At 46.6% G+C, this 25,448-nt stretch overlaps 1 protein-coding gene across 22 annotated transcripts in view; it reads left to right on the top strand.

The window, feature by feature from the left end:
• magi2a (membrane associated guanylate kinase, WW and PDZ domain containing 2a) overlaps positions 1-25,448 on the top strand; it is a 1,087,579-nt gene that overhangs the window by 790,995 nt on the left and 271,136 nt on the right. The gene's annotated exons all lie outside the window — the stretch shown is intronic.

Genomic DNA, 25,448 nt, shown 5'->3' with positions numbered 1-25,448 from the left:
CATTTTTTTCAAATTATTTCTGATCCTAATTTGTACATAACAGAACACACCAAATGTTTGAACTCCAGCCGTTGTCTCCTTTTTATCTGCACGCTGCACCAAAACAAACGTTCCCTTGGCAACCTCTGCTACCAAAGAGCAGGCAACCCAAAGTAATCAATTAAAATGGTCTCTGCAGTTACATCCATGGCAACAATGACAGAAACGATGATCTGTTTTTATTACTCTAATAAGATGGCATTCTCAACGTCAGTATGTGCCACTTCACCTAAATCCATAGCGCAGCCATCTCTTTTTGGTTCTCCTTTATGATTTATTTATTGTTTTATTTATTTTAGTTTTTAACCAATGCATCAAGAGAAACCTTCTTGAGCACTCATTGCCTATGATATTTATTCAAGAGAATAGACCAGTATAATTATTTGATTGACCTGCTGTTTGGATGTGGGCTGTACCCAAAGAGTCCCTGATGTGCATCCTTTATTTACCTCCCAAAAGGAACAGCTTTTTGTTTCTAGAAAAAGATCTACTGCTGCATGATACATTGACAACAGGAGCTGACCTCTTAACCACAAAACAGAAAATCATCAGCACAGGAAGCCACTTTCAACCATACAAGATGTACAGTAGAAGTTCTGAGTTTCCGCAATAGATATATAAATAACTGACATAAGAATCAGAGCAGGAGTAGGCCATTTTGCCCCTCAAGCCTGCTCTGCCATTCAGTATGACCGTGGTTGATCAGGCTGTGCCCTCAACTCCACTTTCCTTCCTATTCCCAATAGCCATTGACTTCTTTGTAGATGAAAAATATAGAACATAGAACATACAGTGCAGAAGAAGGGCATTCAGCCCATCGAGTCTGCACCGACCCACTTAAGCCCTCACTTCCACCCAATTCCCGTAATCCAATAACCCCATCTAACCTTTTTTGGACACTAAGGGCAATTTATCACGGCCAATCCACCTAACCTGCACGTCTTTGAACTGTGGGAGGAAACCGGAGCAGACATGGGGAGAACGTGCAGACTCCGCACAGACAGTGACCCAGCGGGGAATCGAACCTGGGACCCTGGAGCTGTGAAGCCACAGTGCTATCCACTTGTGCTACCGTGCTGCCCAAAGGCATGGGGCGCAATTCTCCCATTGGGAGACTAAGTCCCGACGCCGGAGTGAAAACCGGAGTGTTTCACTCCGACATCGGAGCCCGCTCCCAGCCCCCTTTCTCCTGCCCCCCGGCGGCTAGGAGCGGCATTGCGTCATTTACGCGCGCTGGGCCTTAGCGTCGCATAAAAGCAGCGCCGCGTAAATGACGTCACCCGCGCATGCGCGGTTGCCGTCCTCCCCGAGGCCGCCCCACAAGAAGATGTTGGATGGACCTTGCGCGGCGGTGGAGGAAAGGAGGTCCTCTTTCAGAGAGGCCGGCCTGCCGATCAGTGGGCACCGATCGCGGGCCAGACCCCTTTTGAGCCCCCCCATCACCGGCCGCCCCCCCCAGCGTTCCTGCGCTGTTCCCGCCGGCAGCGACCAGGTGTAGACGGTGCCGGCGGGAACCTGTTGTGTTGGGCAGGCCGCTCGGCCCATCCAGGCCGGAGAATCGCTGTTGCAAACGGCGAATGGCGATTCTCCCAGCAGCCAGCCGTGATTCCCGCCGCGCCGGTTGGGGGGAGGTGGGAGAATCGCGTGCGGGTGCCGGGGCGTTGGGGGGGGGGGGGACAATTCCGCCCACTGTATATAAGAACATAAGAAATGGTCATTAAGCCACTCGTCACTAGAACACAGACACCCTATTATAAGCATACACATTCACCTGAGGAGGAATATCTACAACAATTTCTGGTTTAACATTCAGTTTTTGGAAACGAGATTAACTTAGCAACATGGTTTATGAAATGTGAACTTTATAGTAGGCACACAAATTCAGTAAATTAGAAACAGTTTATGGGGTTAATTTGATGAATTGATTAGCTAAAACATCTGGGCCGGATTTCTCCGGCCGTTCACTGGCACTGGGTTTTTCTGGTCCTGCCAGCAGCGCACCTTCGCCCGCAGGTTTCCTGATGGCATGGACTGACTTCAGTGGGAAATCCCATTGACAGCAGGAGCAGAGATTCCCACCACAAGTGAATGGGGCGCCACCTCCCGCTACTGAGAAACACGTGGCTGGGAGACCAGAGAATCCTGCCCCTGGAGTTTTGAATGTTTCTTGACAAAGCACGGTAGATAGGACAATTGCTAAAGGTTTCTCATACCGACATTACAAATGCGTAGTTTCTGTCAAATAACTCTATTTAAGTAACCCAAAATAAAATCTCTCCAGTTTTCACACTGTACTTTTATTTAGCCTGTTTTAACTATATTGAAAACATGTATCCACCTTCTACAGAACTGGCTATTTTGGTGAATATATTTTTGCAGCCATCCAGCCTGCGGATATCTTGTTTTTGCTTCTTGCATACAAGACCTCAAAGGCACAATATTCTACAATGTTGAATTTGTTTTGAAAATATATGCATCTCACCTCTGCAAAATGAATAAGTGTATTTAAATAGTAGCACAGTAATAATACTTTGATTTTGACAGGAGGTTATTTTTTTGACAGTCATGAAGTTCTACAACAAATTTTGTGTAAAGTATAGTGTTTCTAAATATGAGGATCTTCCTCAATTTAAAAGCAAATAGTATCTTTATTCTCCATTTTGTTCAATTCATGATGGATCTTGTGATATATTAATTTAGTTGTTAGCAGATCATTCTGTTAGAGTAATTTACATTGTATATTGCCATCCTATATTTCATTATTCTAAATAGAGTGCAATAATAGACTATGCAACCCTAGAGATAATCACAATTCAAGTAAGGAAGGAGATAGCAGGAAATATAGGCTAGTTAGACTAACACCCATCATTGGGAAAATATTAGAATCCATTATTTAAGAGATAGTAACAGAACACTTCGAAAATCATAATACAATCAGGAAGAATCAAATGATTTTGTAAAAGAGAAATTGTGTTTGACAATTTTATTAGAGTTCTTTAAGGATGCAATGAGCAGGGTGGATAAAGGAAAACCGGTAGATGTAGTGTATTTCGATTTCCAAAAGGCATTCAATAAAGCGCCACATAACAGGTTGCTACACAATATAAGAGCTCTTGGTGTTGTGGGTGATATTTTAAGCGTGGATAGAAGATTGACTAACTAACAGGAAACAGAGATAAATGTCAGGGTAAATGGGCAATTTTCAAGTTGCCATACTATGACGAATTAAGTGCTGCAAGGATCAGTGCTGGGGCTTTAACTATTTACGATTTATATCAATAATAATAATGTTTATTAGTGTCACAAGTAGGCTTACATTAATACAGCAATTAAGTTACTGTGAAAATCCCCTAGTCGCCACATTCCGGCGCCTGTTCGGATAGAGCCCAATGCCTCGAGTGCCGTGGGAAACTGCATATTACGGTGAGACCAGGTGTCTTGTTCTAATATGCAGATTTGCCAAAAAGTGATCCCGCCCATAAAAAGCGATCTCGCGAGGAGTTGCGAGCTGGGTAAATCCCGGGAGTGGGATCTCCCGGCTTCTATCGGCCATGATGCACCGCATCTTTCATGTAAGATCCTGCACAAGTGGCATCTTAATCCCTTGCTGGGGAAGACTCGTCCATTATGTTCACAGTCTTTATGCATGACAAGATTTCTCACAACCTACAGGAGAGAGCTGACCAAAGGGGGTACCGTTGAGCTGAGGACACTCTCCTTCCACAAGAAGCAAGCAGTAGAGCTCGCTGACAAAGGCAGAGATTATTCCTGTGTGGAAAGTGAGATCCGTCTCCCGCAACAAGCCAGTGAGCATCCATCCAGTGTACCTCAACAACATGTGGGTAACCTATAATGTTGGAATCCGCCTAATAAATCACTAATTATCTCTTCTGTCTATTCCATCTACCAGCAAGAAAAGGTGGAGGAAGAACACCAGCAAACACCTCAGCTTTAGTACCCAGAGCACCTCAGATGAGGAGACAAAGGAAGCATCTGATGCAGACTCATCACTGTGTTCCCCTGCACCCTCCACCGGTGCGGATACACCCATCTTGGTGGGCCCGAGTTCAATAGTAGGTTCGGGGTCACAATCTGGTGATCACTTCTTTGATACGTGTCCGCAGCAGGCAGAGGCAGTGACAGTTGAGATCTCCGACACTCTGAGAACTCCAAGCCCCTGCAGAGTCCCAGCCTGATGATGAGCCTCTGCAATCGGCCCTGGGAGAAATGTTGAAGATGCAAAAACAGGCAGGGGAACATCAGGCGGAGTTGTCGGAGGCCGTCACCAAACTGTAATGAAAGATGGAGGAATCGGTTAATGTGTTGTCTCATGTTGCGGCTCTGTTAAGCAAGCACATCAAATTCTCCATGGGAAGATCAGCATCTACCGACAGATCCTGAAGTTTCTGCTGGATTTACGCTCAGACCAGCACACAATCACTCTAGCTATGGATGTGTTTCAGCAGTGGCTAGGCAAGAGGGGACAGGGCACTTCGACCTCCCTCCAGGTACCGCTTCTGCTCAAGGACTCGGGGAGGGACTGTCAGGCATCCAAGGGAAGGAGGAGCATCAGCCAGACACCCCGGACGCATTCACTTAGGACATCAACTCCAATACCCACTGCCTGTCATCCCATCAACTCCAGCAGGTCAGTCAAGGAGGGTGCACCTGTCAAAGAGCAGAAGACCTTTAGCAGACCAGGCCTGTCAGGCTTCAGGCTGCCAATGGACACCTGCCAAATGCACCTCAGACAACAGGGTGTAGCAGTCAGCAGGATGCTTCCACCTCTGCTGTGAACGTCGGAGCTATACCTAGACGTAGTGGTGGGATTAATTAAGAAGGTTTGAATGCACAATGTTGGCAGGGGTATTCATTCCTTGTAAATACTCTAGACCATCGTAAATATATTTCACATTTATCCTTCTCCAAGTCTCAGGTATTGAATGGCTAATCAATGTGATGTAAGGTCCTGTGTTCATTCAAGGGTATCAAATGAACCACCTCACCAATTATCTCCCACCTGGTCCATCAGTTCCATAAAGTCTCACCCAATTTCATACATTAATTTCACTTGTGCGACACAAACAAAGTCACTTCTGAAGTGAAAATTTTGACAATACAATTATTACCTTTGCATCTCAGGTAGACATTACTTGGTCATCAAGGTTAGTTATTATCCTGATGCTGTCACTGGATGTTACGAGAATTTGTTGCAACCAGTATTAGAGTTTGCCTTGCTGAAGGCTGAGTTCGCTCTGGTCGCTGGCGAGAATAAGATGCTCAGGGATAATGTTGGCGATCTCAAAAACTACTCGAGTAGGCAGAACCTCAGAATCGTGGGGTTGCCGGAGGGTGTGGAAGGCCGGACTCCCACTGTATATTTTCACAGATGTTTGGGAAGATGATAGGAGAGGGTATATTCACCCCACCTCCAGGCAGGGTCCATCGGACACTCCGTCAAAAAACCCGGCCGAAAGAACCACCAAAGGCAGTCAATCTATGGTTTCACAGTTTTCAAGAGAAGGAACGAGCCCTGAAATGGGCCAAGGAGCATCGGGACTGCAAATGGGAAGGTCACATCATCAGGATCTATCAGGATGTTGGAGCTAAACTGGCAAAGAAACAGGCGGCTTTCAACAAGGTAAAGTTGCCCAATAAAGAGTGGAGTTTGGTTTGGGGTGGTATCCCCAGCAAGGCTTCAAGTAACTTATGTGTCTTATTTTGATGCACTCGAGAAAATGGATGCCCTTTGTTAAAAAACATGGGCTCGGTTTGAGTTCATTGTATGTTCTTGTGAAGTTTTTGATTGTTAGGGATGGAACAGGATATTGGGGTGCCTTATATGTGTTGGTATCTGTTTGTTCTTGGGTGAGATGATCATTTTACATGCTGGAATTTGGTGGGGGATTTAATGTTATGAGGGCTAATGACATATACATATATACATAAATTGTCATGTGAGAGTACCTTTAAGAAATGGATGTTTAAGCAATGTACCTTTAAGAAATGGAGCTGATCATATTACTGAAGTGATGTCAGAGGGTGGGGGAGCTCAGCTGAGCTCACTTCTGGTTTTGGTTTCAGTTTGACGAGAAAGCTGGGAGTGCCTGTGTGTTTTGCTGAGAGCTGCAGGAAGAAAACACATAGCTGGTCTGTTGATGTCTGCAAATCCAAAGACTGTAAATATACTGAGTGTAACCTCATGTCTGTTTTGAAGGTTTGAAGTCTTTTGGATGTGTAAAGGAACAGTTTTCAGGATTGGGTGGTGTTGTATTATTTTTGGGGTTATCTTTGAAGTAAGGGGTGTTAAGAGATCCAATGTTTATTTAAAAGGTTAATTTGAGTTCATGGAGTAAACGTTTTGTTTTAAAAACCACGTGTCCATAATTGTAATACTACACCTGGGGAACAAGACGTGTGCTTCAAAAGCAACAATCCATAAAAAGGGGGGGGTTTGTTTGAACTCCATGATACATTTTGGGGTTCTGAAAACACCTCTCCCATAACAAAATATATATAGCTCTTGGTGGGAATATGATTTTTCAAGGGATTTTATTTTATTCTGCATCCTCGGGTTGGGCAGTAGTTTTTTCTTTTGTTTTTCCCCTGGGCGGGGCTGTCCTGCTAGCAGTAACGTCAGCTAGTTGATGGGAGTGAGTTGGGGGTAGTAGCTGGAACTGATTATACCGGCTCAGTTTGGGATAATGAGCTTTTTGTTGGGGGAGGTACTGTTCGTTTTCATGTTACTGGTATGGAAATTTGGAAGGAGTATTGTTTGGGTGGGGGGTAGGGTTAGTTTGCTGAACATTGAAGTGTTGGGTGCTCTGAGGTACAGACCAACCAACACGGTTGCGATTGGTACAACGCAGTTTTATTCCATTTAACTATTTATACATCAGACTTCGTGCTCAGCACGTTGTGACGGTGTGAGTGTCTTGCTATGAGGTCCTGGCCCTGTGCTGTCTCCAGATGGACTGCCCAGGAAGTGTTGTGTTTCTTGTCTTATACTGTGTCTGCGTTTGGCTGTCGTGTTATGTGTGCTAATTGGTCTGTTGGTCTGTCTATCATTATGTATGTGTTAGGATGTATGTTTGAATATCATGACATCCCCCCTTTTATTACAAGATTATGTGCCTACGTGGTTATAAATATAAATGTGTCCTGAGTGCAGCTAAAGGTGTGTGTGTGTGCGTAATATTTACATCATGTACATGGGGCTTAACTATATACAAGGGGCGATGTCAGGTGTGACATGCTAACGAGGTTGTACCATAACAAAAGAAGAACAATGTTGAAATTTGGAACAATCAAACGAGGCCTGTAACGATAAAACAGTGACATGTTATAAAACAGTGGTTGCAAAAGTTTGACGTGTGAACAGTCTCATAAGTCCAGTTTAGTAGGTGGGCGACGAATTTGGGTTGCCCGTTAGGGTGGCACTCCATTCATCGCCCGGATTGATAGTGTTGACCCGGTTCGCATCAATGACCGCAACCCGGAAGGCGTCTTGGTCATCTGTGTCGTCGGTTTGGATGTCGTGATGTGGAGGCTGAATGGTCCGCACGTTCCTGCGAGGTTGTCGGAGATGTGGAAGATCAACAGGTTGAGCCACTCGACAGTTGGCAGCGTAGTGGCCCATCTTGCCACAGCGTAGGCATTGTCGGGTTTTTGCAGGACATTGCCCTTTTAAAAGTGCAGCTCCACAGTTGCCGCACGTCATGACGTTCGTTACGCCACTGCGCATGCGCAGTTCGGTCTTGCGTCGGGGGCATCTGCGCAGCACGTCCCTCAGTGTTGCCGTAGGTTTTGGCGCGCACGAACGCGGGAGGCCTTAAAAAGCGCGCAAAACGGCCGCCCTCGTCCGGGCTGCGGGCCGGGAGAAACTCAATTGCCTGGACGCGTTCGGCCTCGTGGGCGGCCTGGCTTGCCGATTCGATCGCGTGGGACCCCCTCCGTGCCGATTCGGTCGCCTGAAATTGGGCATTGCGGCTGGTCGCATTCTCATGCAGGACACAGGCTTCAACTGCAGATGCTAAGGTCAGGCCTTTAATTTTTAGAAGCTGCTGGCGTAGGCCACTGGAGGCAACGCCAAAAACGATCTGGTCCCGGATCATGGACTCTGAGGTGGTGTCGTAACCGCAGGACTGCGCGAGTATGCGGAGGTGCGTCAGGAAGGATTGAAAGAGCTCATCCTTACCTTGCAGACGCTGCTGAAAGACATACCTCTCAAAGCTTTCGTTGACCTCAACGTTGAAGTGCTGGTCGAGCTTGAGGAGGACCGTGTCATACTTAGCTTTGTTCTCGCCTTCCGCGAACACCAAGGAGTTGTATACATCAATGGCGTGCTGACCTGTGGTAGTGAGGAGCATGGCAATCTTTGTTTCGTCCGAGGTGCCCTGTTTTTCATTGGCTTGCATGAAGAGTTCGAAGCGCTGCTTGAAGAGCTTCCAATTTGTGCCCAGGTTCCCAGCGACTTGCAACGGCTGCGGTTTGTTGCGGGTGTCCATGGCTCAGGATGGCAGATTTGCCGGTAGATATCGATTCACTCCTGGTATCATGAAGTGTTGGGGGCTCTGAGGTACAGACGAACCAACACGGTTGCGATTGGTACAACGCAGTTTTATTCCATTTAACTATTTATACATCAGACTTGGTGCTCAGCACGTTGTGACGGTGTGAGTGTCTTGCTATGAGGTCCTGGCCCTGTGCTGACTCCAGATGGACTGCCCAGGAGATGCAGTGTTTCTTGTCTTATACTGTGTCTGCTCTTGTCTGTGATTGCCTGTCGTGTTATGTGTGCTAATTGGGCCGTTGGTCTGTCTATCATTATGTATGTGTTATGATGTATGTTTGAATATCATGACAAACATTACCGCAGATTTGTGTTTGTTTTATTTACGCTCAGTTTGTTTTGTCTTGCTGGTATCTTGGGTGGGCCTTGTGCCTGTACTCTCTGAGTAGTTGCTTGACAATTCCTATTAGTGCAAATAGCTGATTCCGTGATAAGAGGGGGGTGGGAGGCCCCTACTTCGGTTGGTCACCTGGAATGTAAGGGGTTTTGGTGGCCCAGTGTAAAGGTCAAGGGTATTTGCTCACTTGAAAAGTTTGAGTGCTTACGTGGTGTTGTGCAGGAGACTCATTTGCGGGTGAGGGACCAGAACAGATTACGGAAGGGGTGGTTCGGCCTTCGACAGTAGGGCCTGGGGTGGGCAGCGATTTTGATCAATAAACATGTTCTTTTCTCAGCTACCAAGACCGTGGCAGGCACCAATGACAGAAATGTGATGGTCAGCAGGTGTTTGGCAGGTACATTCGTATTTTTGGTCAATATTTATGTGCCAAATTGGGATGTTGCAGTGTTTGTTAGGAGATTGCTGGCCTCCATTCCTGACTTGGATATGCATCAACTAATCTTTGGAGGGGATTTAAACTGTGTTCTCGATCTGACGGTGGATCGATCGTGGTCCAAGTCGTTGGCTCCATCAGAGGTAGCGGCATTGTTGTCCTTTATGGGGGAGATGGCGGGGGAAGGAGGGGTGATGTGTGGCATTTTTTACATCCAAGAGTTGAGGAATTTTCTTTTTCTTCACCAGGTCCATCAAGTTTACTCGAGGATTGACTTTTTTCTAGTAGGTAGGTCCCTTCTCCCCTGGGTGAGGAAAGCGGAGCACTCGACTATTGAAATCTCAGACCTTGCGACACATTTTTCAGACTTGCTTCTGGAGTAGGGCCCCTCTGTAGTGCCCACTGTAGAGGTTGTATGCAGCGCTATTAGGAGATAAAGGGTTATGCGGAAGTACATCTTATGCATTGAGGAATATGTCAGGTTTAATAAAAAGGGGTCTGTCTCGCATTCCACATTATGGGAAGCCCTTAAGGTGGTTATTAGATAACCTCCTATAAGGCGCATAAGGTAAAGACTGCGGGGCTAGAGTGGCAGAGACTGGTGGATTCTAGCCTTGTGGTGGACCATCAGTAATCGCTTTACCCTAGCCCGGAGTTTCTGGCAAGCAGGAAGACGCTGAAGGCGCAGTTAGAACTGCTGTCAACAGGTAAGGCGGTAAGCCAGCTACGGTGCTCGAAGTGGGTATTCTGTGACTATGGGGAGAACACGCGTCGTCTTTTAGATCATGAGCTAAGGCAGTAGGCAATTTCCCGGGAGATCATACGAATTAGGGAATAGAGTGGCAGTTTGGCTTCTACCCGGGCAAAGTCAACATGGCCCGAGAGACATTCTACAAGAATATTTATAGATCAGCGCCCCTGGAGGAGTTTGTACATGGCCAGGTTGTCCTTCACATTGGTGGAGAGAAAGAGGAGGGAGGTGTTGGAAGGTCTCGTTAAGTCCTGATGAGATATTGAAAGGTATTGGATCAATGCAAACGGGTAAAGCCCCTAGCTCTGATGAGTTCCCCACCGAGCTCTGTATGAAGTTTATGTGTCAGTTGACACCATTAATAATGGACATGTTCAATGACTCTTTGTCCCAGGGTTCATTGCCCGATTTTGCACAGGCTTCTATTCCTCTTATCCTGAAAGAGGATCAGAACCCAATTGAATGCAGGATGTAAGGGTGCCATGTTGGCATAGTGGTTAGCACTGCTGCCTCACAGCGCCAGGGACCTGTGTTCAATTCTGGCCTTGGGTGACTGTGTGTGTGGAGTTTGCATCTTCTCCTTGTGTCTGCGTGGGTTTCCTCCAGGTGCTCCGGTTTCCTCCCACAATCCAATGATGTGCGGGTTAGGTGGATTGGCCAAACTAAAATGCATCTTAGTGTCCAGGGATGTGCATGTTAGGTTATGGGATTACAGGGATAGGGTGAGGTGCTGTTTCGGAGAATTGGTGCAGACTCAGTGGGTCGAATGGCCTCCTGCACTGTAGGGATTCCATGATATCGACTCGTATCGCTTTTGAATCCAGATGCCGAACTGCTAGCCAAGGTGTTGGCGATCTGTCATTTCTTCCAGAAATGATTATGGTTGACTAGACAGGCTTTATCAATTGTTAGCCAATATACGACAGTTGTTGAATATTGTTCTTTCCCCTCTCCTGAGCCCGAGCCAGAGGTGATTGTACCCATGGGCGCCGAGAAAACATTTGATCGGGTGGAGTGGGGATATATTTGCTAGGTCCTTGGGAGGTTCGGTTTGAGGCAAAAGTTCATTTCATGGGTTTGAGTATTGTATAAAGCCCCCACAGCTAGTGACCCACACTAATGCCGTGAGCAAGGTGTATTTTTTGTTGAACAGGGGTACAAGACAGAGATGTCCACTATCTCCATTTTTGTTTGGCTTAGCGATTAAACCATTGGCCATAGCGTTGAGTTCTTACAAAAAGTGGATGGGGTTAAGGAGTGGAGGGAGGGAACATGGGGGCAGGATTCTCCATTGGCCGACGCCGGAATTGAGAAAGGTGATTGGGTGGAGAATCAGTTTTGAAGCAGAAATCATGGCGGGCACCAGGTTCACGCCAAATCGCAATTCTCCGGTGCATCAACAACGGCGTCAATGCGATCCAGTCCACACTAACAATGAACGCTGTTGACATTTCATTAGCGGGCCTGACTCCAGTATTCTCTGGGGCATCTGCGATCCTCCGCCTCCACCGGGGGGGAAATCCCGACAGTGAGGTTTACTTGTGCTTTCAAAAATCGGGAAACGGGCACCATGGCTGCTAAGGGGGAAGAGAGGGGGTACGGAAAGTGTCCAACATCGCCTCAGTGTGCTGACAGTTGTGCCGCTGGCCGGGGGGCTTCTGCCAGGGCCGGGAGGAGTAGCGGGGTTGACCAGGCGATGGGCTGTGGGGTCGGGATGGACAGACATGGAACACCATTACCACAGCCTGCCAGGTAACCATGTGGCTGCACACGCCGTTGACTGCCCACTACGAATTTAGTGCCACGAGTCGTATGGGTGCCACCCCTCCTAGGTACCCTCTGGCCTCAGCCGACCCATCAACGGGATGGGCACCCACCAGTGCCATCTTTTTGGCTGGGATGAGTGTGTGTGGGGAGTGGAGTGCTCATATGTGGCTGCAGTTTGTCAGCCTCTCGAATGCCAATCCTGACCCCAGCGAATCCAACACTGTTTTCCATTGGAATCGATCATGTTCCATGTGGAGCTGATGCTAGCCCATCAACGTGAATTGGTCCAAGTGCGGTGCCAGTTTTGCTGTCACAGACCTCCACTAATCCTGCCCCAGGGTCAACACTTAATCTCAGGAGAATCCGGACTTTCGGTGGCGACCATGCTGTGAACGGTCACACATTTAGCAGCTCCCGCTCTTGGTGTTTTTTTAACTGCTTTTAAGCTGGATTTTCGCAGAAAATTTTGTCTAACATAAGTGGATAAAAGTGAGAGAAGGAGAAGGCAAACCCTATCCTATGGAACTACGCTCAAAACGTAATCGCAAAAGAAGGAATCAAAAGCTGGTTGGAAGTGAGGATCTCAGCTTGGTGGCTGCAATGGCAGAGAAGCAAGATCCGGCCCCGCCAGCTCAATGGCTGATGGATCGGTTGGTTACATACCTGGATGAGAAGTTCGTCCTGCACAGTAAGGAGTGTGTGGAGGACCTGACCAAGGTGGTAGCCTCGATTAAGGAGGCTGTCGACTGGATGGAGGTGACGGCCCAGGGACAGTCGATCCAAAAGCTACAGGAGCAGGCGACAGAACAAGAGGAACAGTCCACTGGGATGGCACTGCAAATTGGCATTTTACAGGATCGGCAAAAGCAGCTGCTGGAAAAGGTGGAAGACCTGGAGAATCGTTCCTGCAGGCAGAACATTCGGATCGTTGGTCTGCCAGAGGGAAAGGAGGGATCCGATGCCGGTGAGTATGTTGTGAAGATGCTAGAGAAAATGATGGGGGCAGAGGCATTCGACAGGCCGTTGGAGGTGGACCGGGCTCACAGGGCACTTATGCGCAAGCCACAGGGGCGTGAGCCCCCGAGGGCGATGGTGGTGAGGCTGCATCGATTCCTGGACAAAGAACACATCATGAGATGGGCTAGGGAGACGAAACGGTTCGTATGGGAAGAAGCCGAGATCCGGGTTTACCAAGACTTGGGAGCAGAACTTGCTAAGAGGAGGGCGGGTTTTAATAAAGTTAAAGCAGCCCTGTATGCGAAGGGAATAAAATTTGGACTGCTCTTCCCGGCCCGTCTTTGGGTAACCTATGAGGACCGGGAACTATATTTTGTCTCGCCAGAATAAGTGGCGGTCTTTATGAAAGACAACAACCTGGGGGACCCATAAGGACTTTTTTTAAAACTGGTCGGTAGTGATTTGAATCAAAAGGTTCTGTGGTGCACTGTAACTTGAGTTGCGATGACCGGGAAGAGAAGGATTTCTCGGAGTTATCTAACTTTGACCTTTTAGTGTATGTACCAAGGTAAAAAAGAAAAAAGAAAAAAATGGAGGGGGGTGAAGAACAGTTCTCACATTGAGATGTTCTAGGAAGGAAAGACATCTGTCTGAGTTTTTGCATGCATAATTTTTTCTGTCTTTCAATTTAGCCTGCTTGTTTACACTTCGACTGTTTGGGGCTCTGTTTGAAGGTGATGGGATTGATAAGATGTTGTAAAGGGGTGTTGTGTTATGTACTCTGGGATAACACAGGCTGCAACTGTATGCAGCTTTAACCAAAAGATACTCCAGACCTTGAAGTTAGTTCAATCTGATTTATTGAACCAGTAGCACAGTTAGCACAGTTCTCTATGAGTTCGACTCTCATGGAACATAGAACAGTACAGCACAGAACAGGCCCTTCAGCCCTTGGTGTTTTGCCGAGCTTTGTCCGAAACCAAGATCAAGCTATCCCACTCCCTGTCATTCTGGTGTGCTCCATGTGCCTATCCAATAATCGCTTGAAAGTTCCGAAAGTGTCCGACTCCACTATCACAGCAGGCAGTCCATTCCACACCCTAACCTCTCTCTGAGTAAAGAACCTAGCTCGGACATCCCTCCTATATCTCCCACCCCGAACCTTATAGTTATGCCCTCTTGTAACAGCTACATCCATCTCTGCTAACCTAAGTGTGGTTACTCTGTCTGACTGAACCAGACTAGCTCTTAGCCACGTGCTGGTGTTGTGATACTGTACATACACCCTGACTCACTCTGTAGATGTTCATCAGTGGAAAGAGGTGGAGTGTGAGTGCCTCGTGCCTTTTATAGTGAGATACCACCCCTGAGTGTCCTGCCTGCTCGTTGATCATGTCCTGTTCTCTGTGCCCATTAGCTGCCTGTCTGTGCCTGTCTGTATATCATTATCTGCATATCATGGCAAGGGGAGGGGTGGGCCGTTGAGCCTAGACCTTAAGTGGATGGTTTGTTTGCTTTCTGTGTTTGGTGTTTGAAAACTTGTTCGAATTGGGGGGTAAAGATCCAGCAGGTGGTAGATTCCTAGGCGCCCGGGGTGCGACCTGCTAGGCTAGCTGGTAAAGCTGGTTCACGGGAGCGAAGTGGGGGGTAGGCTGGAAAGTGAAAATTGAACGTCAGCAGAAAGGGGGGGGGGGAGAAAACAGGAGGCATTGCAGTGTTAGATAAGGACAGGGAACTCAGTATACGGGTAATTAGGGAATAGGGCGGGGGTAATAGGGACATTGTTCTTTAGGTTTTTTGCGTGTGTCGGCCCACGCGGTTGGTTACGAAATGTTAATGTGTTAAACTGTGAAAATTACAAATGCTTCAATAAAATATTTTCTAAAAAAAAAGGAACGGAGAATTCGGCCAAGGGTGTCTTTGTATGCAGACGACCTGCTACCTTATATTACGGATCCAGTCTCCACTCTAAATGAGATAATGAAGCTACTTAGGAGTTTTGGCCCCTTTTCGGGGTATATGTTGAATCTGGATAAGAGCGAATATGCCCCCAGGGAGGGGAGCCAATCTGGGGGTGTTACCTTTTTGTGTTACCAGATCGAGCTTTCGTTATCTGGATATCCAAGTGCCGAGTTTGGGCCTCGCTTCATAAATTGAACTACACTAGTCTGATGAATGGGGTTAAATTGGACTTACAAAAGTGGGATAACCCCCCCCCCCCCACCTCCGTCCTTGGCGGACAGGGTCCAGACAATTAAAATGAATGTCGTCCCGAGGTTTTTATTTCTTTTTCAATGTCCCGCCACTCTTCTCCCTAAGTCCTTTCGTGTTAGGGTTAACAAGTTGGTGTCCTCCTTTATGTGGGTGGGCAAGATCCCAAGGATCTATAAGATGTTTCTCCAGAGGGATAGACAGTTGGGGGAGTTTAGCATTATCCAATTTGCTATTTTATTATTGAGCAGTTAACATTGAGAAGGTGTTGAGGTGGGTTAGCGATCTGAGTTGTATAGGGGGGATAGATGGAGGCGAGTTCATGTAGGGGCTTTAGTTTGGGTGCCATGGTAACTGCTTCGCTTTCATTCTCCCCTGCAAGGTTTGTTTCGAACCCAGTGGTGGTGTCCATCCTGAGGGTATAAAGCAATTTAGACAACATTTTAAGCTTAGCTCCATGTCGTTGTTGGCCCCTACTTGTGGTAACCAACGTTTTGTGCCGTCAAGTTTAGATTTGACATTTAGGTCATGGGAGGGGAAGGGTCTTGAGAGGTTTTGGGACATATTTGTGGAGGGGCTGTTTGAGGAGCTATCAGTAAAGTTTCAACTCTTTGGAGCAAACTTGTTCCGATTCTTCAAATTCATAACTTTTGTGGAAGACGTTTCCCTCTTTTCCCTTGTCACCACCGTCCTCCCTTTTGAGGAGGATTCTTTAGCCGGGTTTGATGGGGGGAGCATGTCGGGTATCTAGTGTCAGTGGAGTCGACCCCGGTGGATGAGGTGAAGGCAAAGTGGAAGGGGGAACTGGGACCTATTTTGGATGAGTAGGTGTGGAGTGAGGCCCTGCGTGGAGTAAACTTCATTTCCTCCTGTGCGCGACTCCACTTGATTCAGTTTAAGTTGGTGCAAACACAATCACAAAACAAAACAAGCCAACAGGGCTGACCAAGGCTAAGATGAGCGGTTTCTTTTCCAGAGTGGATGACAAGTGTAAGATGTTTTTCGGGCGACGGCTAACCACACTCATGTTCTGGTCGTGCCCCAAGTTGCTAAGCTTTTGGGTCTCCCTTTAACACCATGTCAGTAATTCTTAAGTCGAGCTGGAGGTTTGTCCTTTGGTAGCCATTTTCAGGGTATCGGACTCGCTGGTGCTGCAGACGGGAGTGATGGTGGAAATTCTCACCTTTTCCTCATTAATAGCCTGGAGGCGAGTTCTGCTTGGGTGGAGGTCTCCTTCTCCGCCCTGTGCCTCGGTCTGGTTGGGTGACCGCATAGAATTTTTGCATTTGGAGAACATCAAATGCACTGTCAGGGGGTCAGTTGAGGGGTTCTACCTGAGATGGCAGCCATTCATTTCCTTTTTTTAAGAGTTAGTTACCGTCAGTTGTTAGGGGGGATTTAGTTTGTGTTGGGAGAGTGGATTTTTGGATGTGATCTACACTGTTTGTTATGTTTCTTTTACAGTGTAAATTGTAACATCCCTGTTTTCAGGGTTATATTGTTAAAAATGAAAAATCTCTAATAAAGATATATTTTTAAAAAAACATAACAGCCTTTCATGCCAATCTGCAACATAGTTTTCTTATGCAAGATGCCTCTGCGCAGCAAATGTTGCCATTGATTGTTGGAGCATGCATCCATTCTGACATGCCACTATATGGATTAGATGCCAATTAAGACCATATGCACTGTAGCACCCAAACGTAATAGATTTTTGCCTGCACTAATGTGCCATTAGTAAAGGAGCCAAGCTCATTCATTGTCTCTATTAGACCCTACCCTCAAGATCAGCACTCAGCTGAGCCATGCTCTGCAAGGTTTGAGCAGAACATTCTCAGGTGTCCCTTCCAGAGGCGGACATACACTTTTGGGACTCCACGCTCTCCCTCTTTGCGAGAGCCCTGCTTCACACCCCTCCCCCAGTTACGTGGCTGCCCACCCCAATGATGTCAAGCCCCACCCCCAATGATGTTGCGTCCCGCCCACATGACTGCTGACAATACCTTTTGGAGAAGCTGCGATGCCAATGGATGGTCAAGGCAAGCTGGGCATCATAAAAGACACCGCAATCGATCAGAGAAAGAAATGACTGACACCAAAAAAGGCAGTAAATTCAACATGCAACAACAAGAAGAAGAAAGAGGTTGGATGCTGGCCAGCCCCCTCATTCTCAGTCCTGCCTGGCTGGCCTCTGGCTCTGGTCCAGTTTCCCTGCTCCCACTGGCCGCTGACTCCCAATTCCCTGAGACATAGCCCCGGCGCTTGCCTGGCATTTTTTGAAACTCCCAGCTCTACTCAGCTCACCTCTCCGCTCTCGCTCAGGTGACCAGGCCTCTACCCTCGACAACCCTGGTTGGCTGCCTGACTGCTGCTGCTGGCTATCTGGCCTGGCCAGTGTTCTCTCTTGCCCTTTGTCATGATATCCATGTGATCATGGTGCAATCACACACACACTGATGGACAGGTAGTTGGACCAACCAACACACACACATCGCAGCCAATCACCAGTGAGAGCACACGCACTATAAAACAGGGAACACCACAGTTCCCGCTCATTCTACCAGGAGATAGCTCAGAGCACAGAGCTCACAGCGTGCCACTCAGACATAGACCATGTGCTGAGTGCCTCACCAAGATAGTGATAGGGCTGGGTCCACAGATTAGCTGGTGAAGCACGAACCTCAGCCAGCAGTTAGTAGTTGTTATTGTTTAAGACAATGAAACAAAATTGCACCATCTACAGCCGTGTTGGATCATTTGTGCATCGGAACACCCAACACGACACCCTTGTTGCGTGGTCCGGTTGCTGCCCAGTCCAGCCCTCACTTTCAGCCCTGCCTGGCTGACCTCTGGCTGTGGTTAAGTTGCCCCCTCTGGCTGCTGCTTCCCTATTATGAAAGACATGATGCCAGTGCTAGCCTGGCCTTCTTTACACCTCCCAACTGCAGCTTTGCTCACCTCATGCTCAGTTGGCTGGGCCTCAAACCTCAACGACCTAGTGTGCTGCTGCTTCTGGCCATCTAGCCTGGTGGCCCCTGTTCTATTTGGTTGGTTGCCTGTTCTCCTCAGTCCTGGCTTTGAGGTCAAGAGTCCACTGCTCCCCTTAGCAGCCGTCAGCCAGTACTGCCTCCTCGCCTCGCTGAAGGCTTCACAGGCTCGTACCTCGATGTTAGGTCGGTGACCTCACTTTTGCCTCAGACTGTTCACCAGACCGAATGCCAGAAACCAGGCTGCTGCTTTTGATCCTATCAGCAATTTTAGAGCTGTCAAGGCTTTGATTGCTATTCTCATGGTATTCCCACCACAGCAGCCATCTCTCCCTATGCGCTGCAGCACTGTGCCTTTCATTAAAATAGGGCCCTTTGTTTCTCTCTGAAGTTGTTTCACTTCCAGATATGCATCAAGTTGAATTTGCATTGATTTAATATAATCCTTGAACACCGGATTTGCTGCACAGAACAGGTAACTATTGCTATGTTAGGTGCATTCAACCACTTCTTAATATGAAGCCTCTTCCTTCTGTGAGTTGCCTGATTTTCCATTGCTAATCATGACATGATGCAGCATGGATGTGGAGCTTTGAATGTGTCATTATTTGCAACATTGTCTATACTTCTGCATACATTGCTTTTGACATTGAGTATGCCCGTACCAGCCTCCCGAACAGGCGCCGGAATGTAGCGACTAGGGGCTTTTCACAGTAACTTCATTTGAAGACTACTTGTGACAATAAGCGATTTTCATTTCATTTCAAGCAGCCCTGTGCTGTAGCTTCCCTAGGTTGGTGTCCCATTCTAAAGTGCTTATAGTATTTACTTCTAACGCAATGATACAGTGTTGTGTGACGATCCTGTAGAGACTGATAATTTTGAAGAGATATGCATTTCCCAGTGACCAAAGCAAATGATTGCATGGCAAAATTTAATATTTTAAATCTTACTGTAACAAAAACTAAAATCAACATTGACAAAACATTACTTAGTAGACAACAATTCCACTAAATTATAAGAATGAGATTCTCCATTAACTTCTTCACATAACTGAAAATGTTACACCATATTTATATACATTCCACTGCACTCTTAGCAGAAGTATAGTTGTGTTTATAAAGTCCCAAGTGTTAGGAAAGTGTTAATGTTTCCTAGTACTTAAGTTGGAATTGGGGTTTTAATTGTTTAATAGACTGCACCAAATATAAAGCGAATACAGCTAGCATTGTGATGTTGTTGAAGAAGTGATTGCTGAACACAATAAACTTGGCGCCAAAGAAGTGGAGACCTGCTTTCTAGTTTTTATTACAGAGGTGCCATCGGAGCTTACTACCAAGGTCCTCCTGGCTTTTACAAGATCTCTTCTTCCATGCCCCATTAATGTGAATTATTCAGTGCCCTTTTAAACCAGAACCACTTCACTCAATTTTCTGAGCATACTCAAATGGATTCCCAGGCACACTTGGGCGTGATTTAGCAGTGTCGGGACAAGACCGTTGAATCTCGCGGGATTTAAGATGCTCATGCCCCAAATGTCAAGTTAAATCCCCAAGTTATAAGCTCCATGGCCCCTCACATCCCCAAAAGCTTTAAAGTAATTCATTCTTAACTTTCCACAATGTTAAAAAAGTCATTTAATCACAAAGCAATAAAATGTCAATCATCTAGACAGTTTGAAATGTCAAAATCACAAATCACAGGCCTTGTAATCACTTAACCTTGTGTAAATGAACATTGTGAAATTAATTGCAGAGATATGGAAGCCTGAGCTATCATTCAAGCAATGTTTTCTCTCAGGTGTTGCTGTTTCAACAAGAGTAATGGTTGCTTGCATTCTCAGCCAAGCATACAGATGGAGGCTTAGATGGTATACTAAGGCCTATGTGCACAGATGTGTCTACAATAGATAACTTGAAGAGGACAAGGTGAATTAGTTGCTTTGCGTTGGGTTCTTGCCCCAAGTGTCTGCTGCCATTCTCAATTAGATGTGGCAGAACTGAAAAGCTTTGTCTTAAGATTCTGTCGAGAGCCTGCTCCATTTGGTGTTCAGCAATCACTTGTTGTAGCCAAAAACTTAAATTTTCCATCTATAGTGCTAACGTCTGAAGAAAGTAACAATGAAAAAATTCCCTAATTACATTTGCAGCTGATTACATAAAAATGCACAATTTTGAAAACGGAAAAGTTGTTCCAAGCGCTCAAAGCATTAAAGTGACTTTCATTTTAGAAGCCAAACTGGTAATGTAAGCACCCTAAAATTATAAAATGAAGTGAGAAACAGTTTCCCTTACTTTAAACATCTCTAGTGATGAGAATGCAACATTTACTGAGGATTAGACCAGCTCTGGTACAAATGGCTAATACAATTTCTAGAATTAAGAAACATGTGGTATAGTGTGCCACACTAACAACAGCTCAACATTCGGCATGAATATGAAAAAGGTTACAATTGTCCTTTATGAAGTTTTTTATTTTATTGCAGTGTTTTTGATTGAACACTACAATTATGGTTGCTAAGTGCAGTTCTCAACAGTTTAGGGAAAGGATACAATAATTACAATCAACGGGCGTTAAAAATAACAACCGCTGTAGCATAAAATGGCTTTGATTGTCTGTTTCTTTGCCTTTTGCACTTGGAAGATTAAAGATAAACAATCAATGAAATCCCAAAGGCAGCCCATTCTCTCTTTCAGCTTTTCTTCCTCCTTTTTAAAGTAGAATTTTACAGCACATAAACAGGTCATTTGGCCCAATAGATCCAAGCCTGTAAATATGCTCTGAACAAGTTTTTTCTCACCTTACATCACCTCACTTTATTAATATGCCCTCCTATTTATTTCTTCCTTCTGTAGTTATCCAGCTTCCCTTTAAATGCATTTATACTGCCTCAACCATAAGATATAGAAGCAGAATTAGGCCACTCGGCCCATCGAGTCTGATCCACCATTCAATCATGGCTGATATTTTTCTCATCCCCATTCTCCTGCCTTACGCCCCATAACCCCATATCCTCTTATTAATCAAGAACCTATCTCTCTCTGTCTTAAAGATGCTACGTGATTTGGCCTCCACAGCCTTCTGCGGCAAAGAGTTCCACAGATTCATCAACCTCTGGCTGAAGAAATTCCTCCTCATCTCTGTTTTAAAGGATCGTCCCTTTAGTCTGAGATTGTGTCCTCTGGTTCTAGTTTTTCCTACAAGTGGAAACATCCTCTCCACGTCCACTCTATCCAGGCCTCGCAGTATCCTGTAAGTTTCAATAAGATCCCCCCTCATCCTTCTAAATTCCAACGAGTACAGAGCCTGAGTCCTCAACCGTTCCTCAAACGACAAGCTGTTCATTCCAGGGATCATTCTTGTGAACCTCCTCTGGACCCTGTCCAAGGCCAGCACATCTTTCCTTAGATATGGGCCCCAAAACTGCTTACAATACTCCAAATGGAGTCTGACCAGAGCCTTATACAGCCTCAGAAGTACATCCCTGGTCTTATATCCTAGCCCTCTTGACATGCATGCTAACATTGCATTTGCCTTTCTAACTGCTGACTGAACCTGCACGTTAACCTGAAGAGAATCGTGAACAAGGAATCCCAAGTCCCTTTGTGCTTCTGATTTCCTAAGCATTTCCCCATTTAGAAAATAGTCTATACCTAAATTCCTCCTTCCAAAGTGCATAACCTCATATTTTTCCACATTGTATTTCATGTGCCACTTCATTGCCCACTCTCCTAGCCTGTCCAAATCCTTCTGCAGCCCCCTTGTTTCCTACCTGTCCCTCTACATATATTTATATCACATGCAAACATAGCAACAGTGCCTTCAGTTCCTTCTTCCAGATCATTAATGTATATTGTGAAAAGTTGTGGTCCCAGTACCAACTCCTGAGGCACAACACTAGTCACCGGCTGCCATCCTGAAAAAGACCCCTTTATCCCCACTCTTTGCCTTCTGTTAGTCACCCAATCCTCTATCCATGCCAGGATCTTACTCTTAGCACCATGGGCTCTTAACTTATTTAACAATCTCCTATGCGGCACCTTTGTCAAAGGCCTCCTGGAAATCTAAATAAATCATGTCTACTGGTCCAACTTCCTTGTTACCTCCTCAAAGAACTCTAATAGATTTGTCAGTCACGACCTCCCTTTGACAAAGCCGTGCTGACTCAGTCCTATTATATCATGCACTTCCAAGTACTCCGCATTCTCATCTTTAATAATGTACTCTAAAATCTTACCAATGATCAAAGTCAGGCTAACCGGCCTATAATTTCCCGTCTTCTGCCTCCCTCCCTTCTTCAACAGTGGTGTTACATTAGCCACTTTCCAGTCCTCTGGGACCCTTCCTGCCTCCAGTGATTCCTGAAAGATCACCACCAATGCCTCCATAATCTCCTCAGCTATCTCCTCCACAGTCTCCTTTTAGAACCCTGGGGTGTAGTCCATCCGGTCCAGGTGAATTATCCACCTTCAGACCTTTCAGTTTCCTTAGAACCTTCTCCTTAGTGATGGCCATTGCACTCACCTCTGCCCCCTGATTCTCCTGGAGCTCTGGCTTCCACTGATGTCTTCCACCATGAAGACTGATGCAAAGTAACTATTCAGTACATCTGTCATTTCTTTGTTTCCTATTATTACTTCTCCAGCCACGTTTTCCAGTGGTCCAATGCCTATTTTTGCCTCTCTCTTACCCTTTATATATTGAAAAAAACTCTTCCTATCTTCTTTTATATTACTAGCTAGCTTGCACTCATATTTCATCTTCTCTCCCCTTATTGCAAATAATGACCTGCTCGCTTTTAAAGGCTTCCCAATCCTCTGGCTACTCACTAATCCTCGCCATTTTGTATGCTTTTTCTTTTGCTTTTATGCTGTCCTTGACTTCCCTCATCAACCAAGGATGTCTTGTCCTCCCCTTAGCATGTTTCCTCCTTGGGATGAATTTCTGCTGTGCCTCCCAAATAACCCACAAAAACTCCTGCCATTGCTGTTCCACTGTCTTCCCTGCTAGGCTCCTTTTCCAATCAATTCTGGCCAGCTCCTCCCTCATGTCTTTGTAGTTACCCTTATTTAATTGTAATACCGGTTTCTCACTCTCAAACTGCAGGGTAAATTCTATCATATTGTGGTCACTGTTCCCTAAGGGTTCCTTCACCTTAAGATCCCTAATCAAGTTTGCCTCATGACACATCACCAAATCCAGAATTGCCTGTTCCCTGTTGGTCTCTACCACAAGCTGCTCAAAAAAAAAAAAATTCTTAAACATTCCAAAAATTCCTTTCCTTCGGATCCACTACCAACCTGATTTTCCCAGTCCACCTGCATATTGAAGTCCCCCATGATTATTGTGATATTGTCTTTTTTACATGCTTTCTCTGTCTCCTGATTTATTTTCTGCCCCACATCCTGACTACTGCTAGGGGGCCTGTACATAACTCCCATCAGGGTCTTTTTACCTTTGCAATTCCTCAACTCTACCTTCTATGCCTCCTGATCCGATATCGCTACTTGCTATCGATTTAACTTCATTCCTTACCGTTCTAGATGCTCAACGTTCTCCTCCTCGGAGGTGGCCACATGTTCCTCATCACCCCCGCTGTCTGTCTGAGGTTGTGGAGGTCATGGTAGACAACCACAAAGCGGGTGACACTCCGGGCGGTGTAATGCATGGCACCACCGGAACAGTCAAGGCATCAGAACTGCATCTTGTGGAGTCCGATGCACCGCTCGATCACAGCCCGGGTGGCTACATGGGCCTTGTTGTACCTGGTCTCCGCTTCGTCATTGGCCTCCCTACTGGTGCCATTAGCCAGGTCCTCAGCAGATACCCCTTATCCCCCAAGAGCCAACCGCCCATCCTGGGATGCTCCTCGAAGAGGTCGGGGATGACGACTGCTCCAGGATGTAGCAGGATGAAGCGTGCACACACATGCATTATCTTCATATGGTGGTCGCACACGAGCTGTATGTTCAAGGAGTGGAATCCCTTTTGCTAACATAGGGCACCCCCAGATGGCCCGGTGAGCACAGGGCAGCATGCTTGGCATCTATGAACCCCTGGACCTGCAGCCCGGGCATCTTAATTGGCTTGGTCCATGTCAAAGATGATGTTGTTTTCCTCCGGGCGTTCAGGGCTTCCATAGCCTGTTGAATGCACCTGTGGCCTGTGAGATACCACACAGGTCCCCGCTCGAGCCTTGGGATGATCGTGAGGCATAAAGGTTTAGGGCTGTGATGACCTTAACGGCCACCAGGAGTGGGTGGCCTCCCCCTCCATGTGGTGCCAAGTCCGTGAGGACATGGCACCAGTGCCTCACCTTCTCATTCACCTGAGGAAGGAGCAGCGCTCCGAAAGCTAGTGACATCGAAACAAACCTGTTGGACTTTAACCTGGTGTTGTAAAACTTCTTACTGTGCTCACCTCCTCCTTGTTGAGGAGGAACCTCCTGCAGCACGCGCTGTATGTCATCTGTTCAAATGACCAGCTACGCCTGTACATCCTGGGCCAATGTGGCACTGAGTGCAGACATGGGCACTGCCAGGGTACCAGCGTGGCACTGCCAAAGTGTCAAGCTGGCATTTTTATTGCATGCAATTGGGCTGGGGGTGCCCTGCGTGGGTGTTTGGGGGGGAGGTCGCAGGGAACCCTCCCATAGTGCGTTCGGGCTGGGGGGGGGGTTGCGAGGTCAAGGATCGCCTCGGGGACCTCAGAGATTAAGACCCCATTTAAAAACTGCAACCCGATCGGTCGCTACACTAGGGAGTTCCGGCGAGTGGAGCTCCCCATTGTACAAAACGGGGTTATGTACAGCCTTTGCCATGCATTCCCCATTCAAGCCCCTTATACAACATGAGTCATTTTCAATAGCCATGGGTTTCTTGGCACTGCGAGCGCTGGGAAACAAGCGGCTAAACGGGTTCACTATGTGACTTTGTTCCCATTTGGATGACTCGCGCGCATGTGCACAGTTGTTGGATCCCTGCATTTGTATGGGAAGGTGCAAGGTGAAAAGACAGCAGGCCATGGAAGACTGAACTGGGGCTTAATGGATGAATTGCCTCTTCTGAAGGAGGAAAAGGAGAAGGAGAGTGGCAAATATTGTTAGTGATGGAATGGTGGTGCAGATGGTGGTTGATGACCAGATAAAGCGAAGGTAGATGGAATTGCAAGGAAGACCTTATGATGGTTCCCGCAGCTCTTTCTTTAACTTGTGTCCTTTTTCTATGGAATCTGACTTGTCCAGTAATAACATGGTCTGGGATCGTAACACCTTTTCATAGAATATGACATGAAGGAAAATCATCCAGACTCACAATCCAATATCACCTGTTTTATGCCAGCAGCAAAAATTAAAATTACCCCCATTATCTGCGTTATGTAAAATCAACGAT

This window comes from Scyliorhinus torazame, chromosome 13 (genome assembly GCF_047496885.1).
Source record: "Scyliorhinus torazame isolate Kashiwa2021f chromosome 13, sScyTor2.1, whole genome shotgun sequence".
Classification (NCBI taxonomy): domain Eukaryota; kingdom Metazoa; phylum Chordata; class Chondrichthyes; order Carcharhiniformes; family Scyliorhinidae; genus Scyliorhinus; species Scyliorhinus torazame.
Note: the sequence above shows the minus strand (reverse complement) of the source record. Positions and strands in the feature narration are given on the sequence as shown.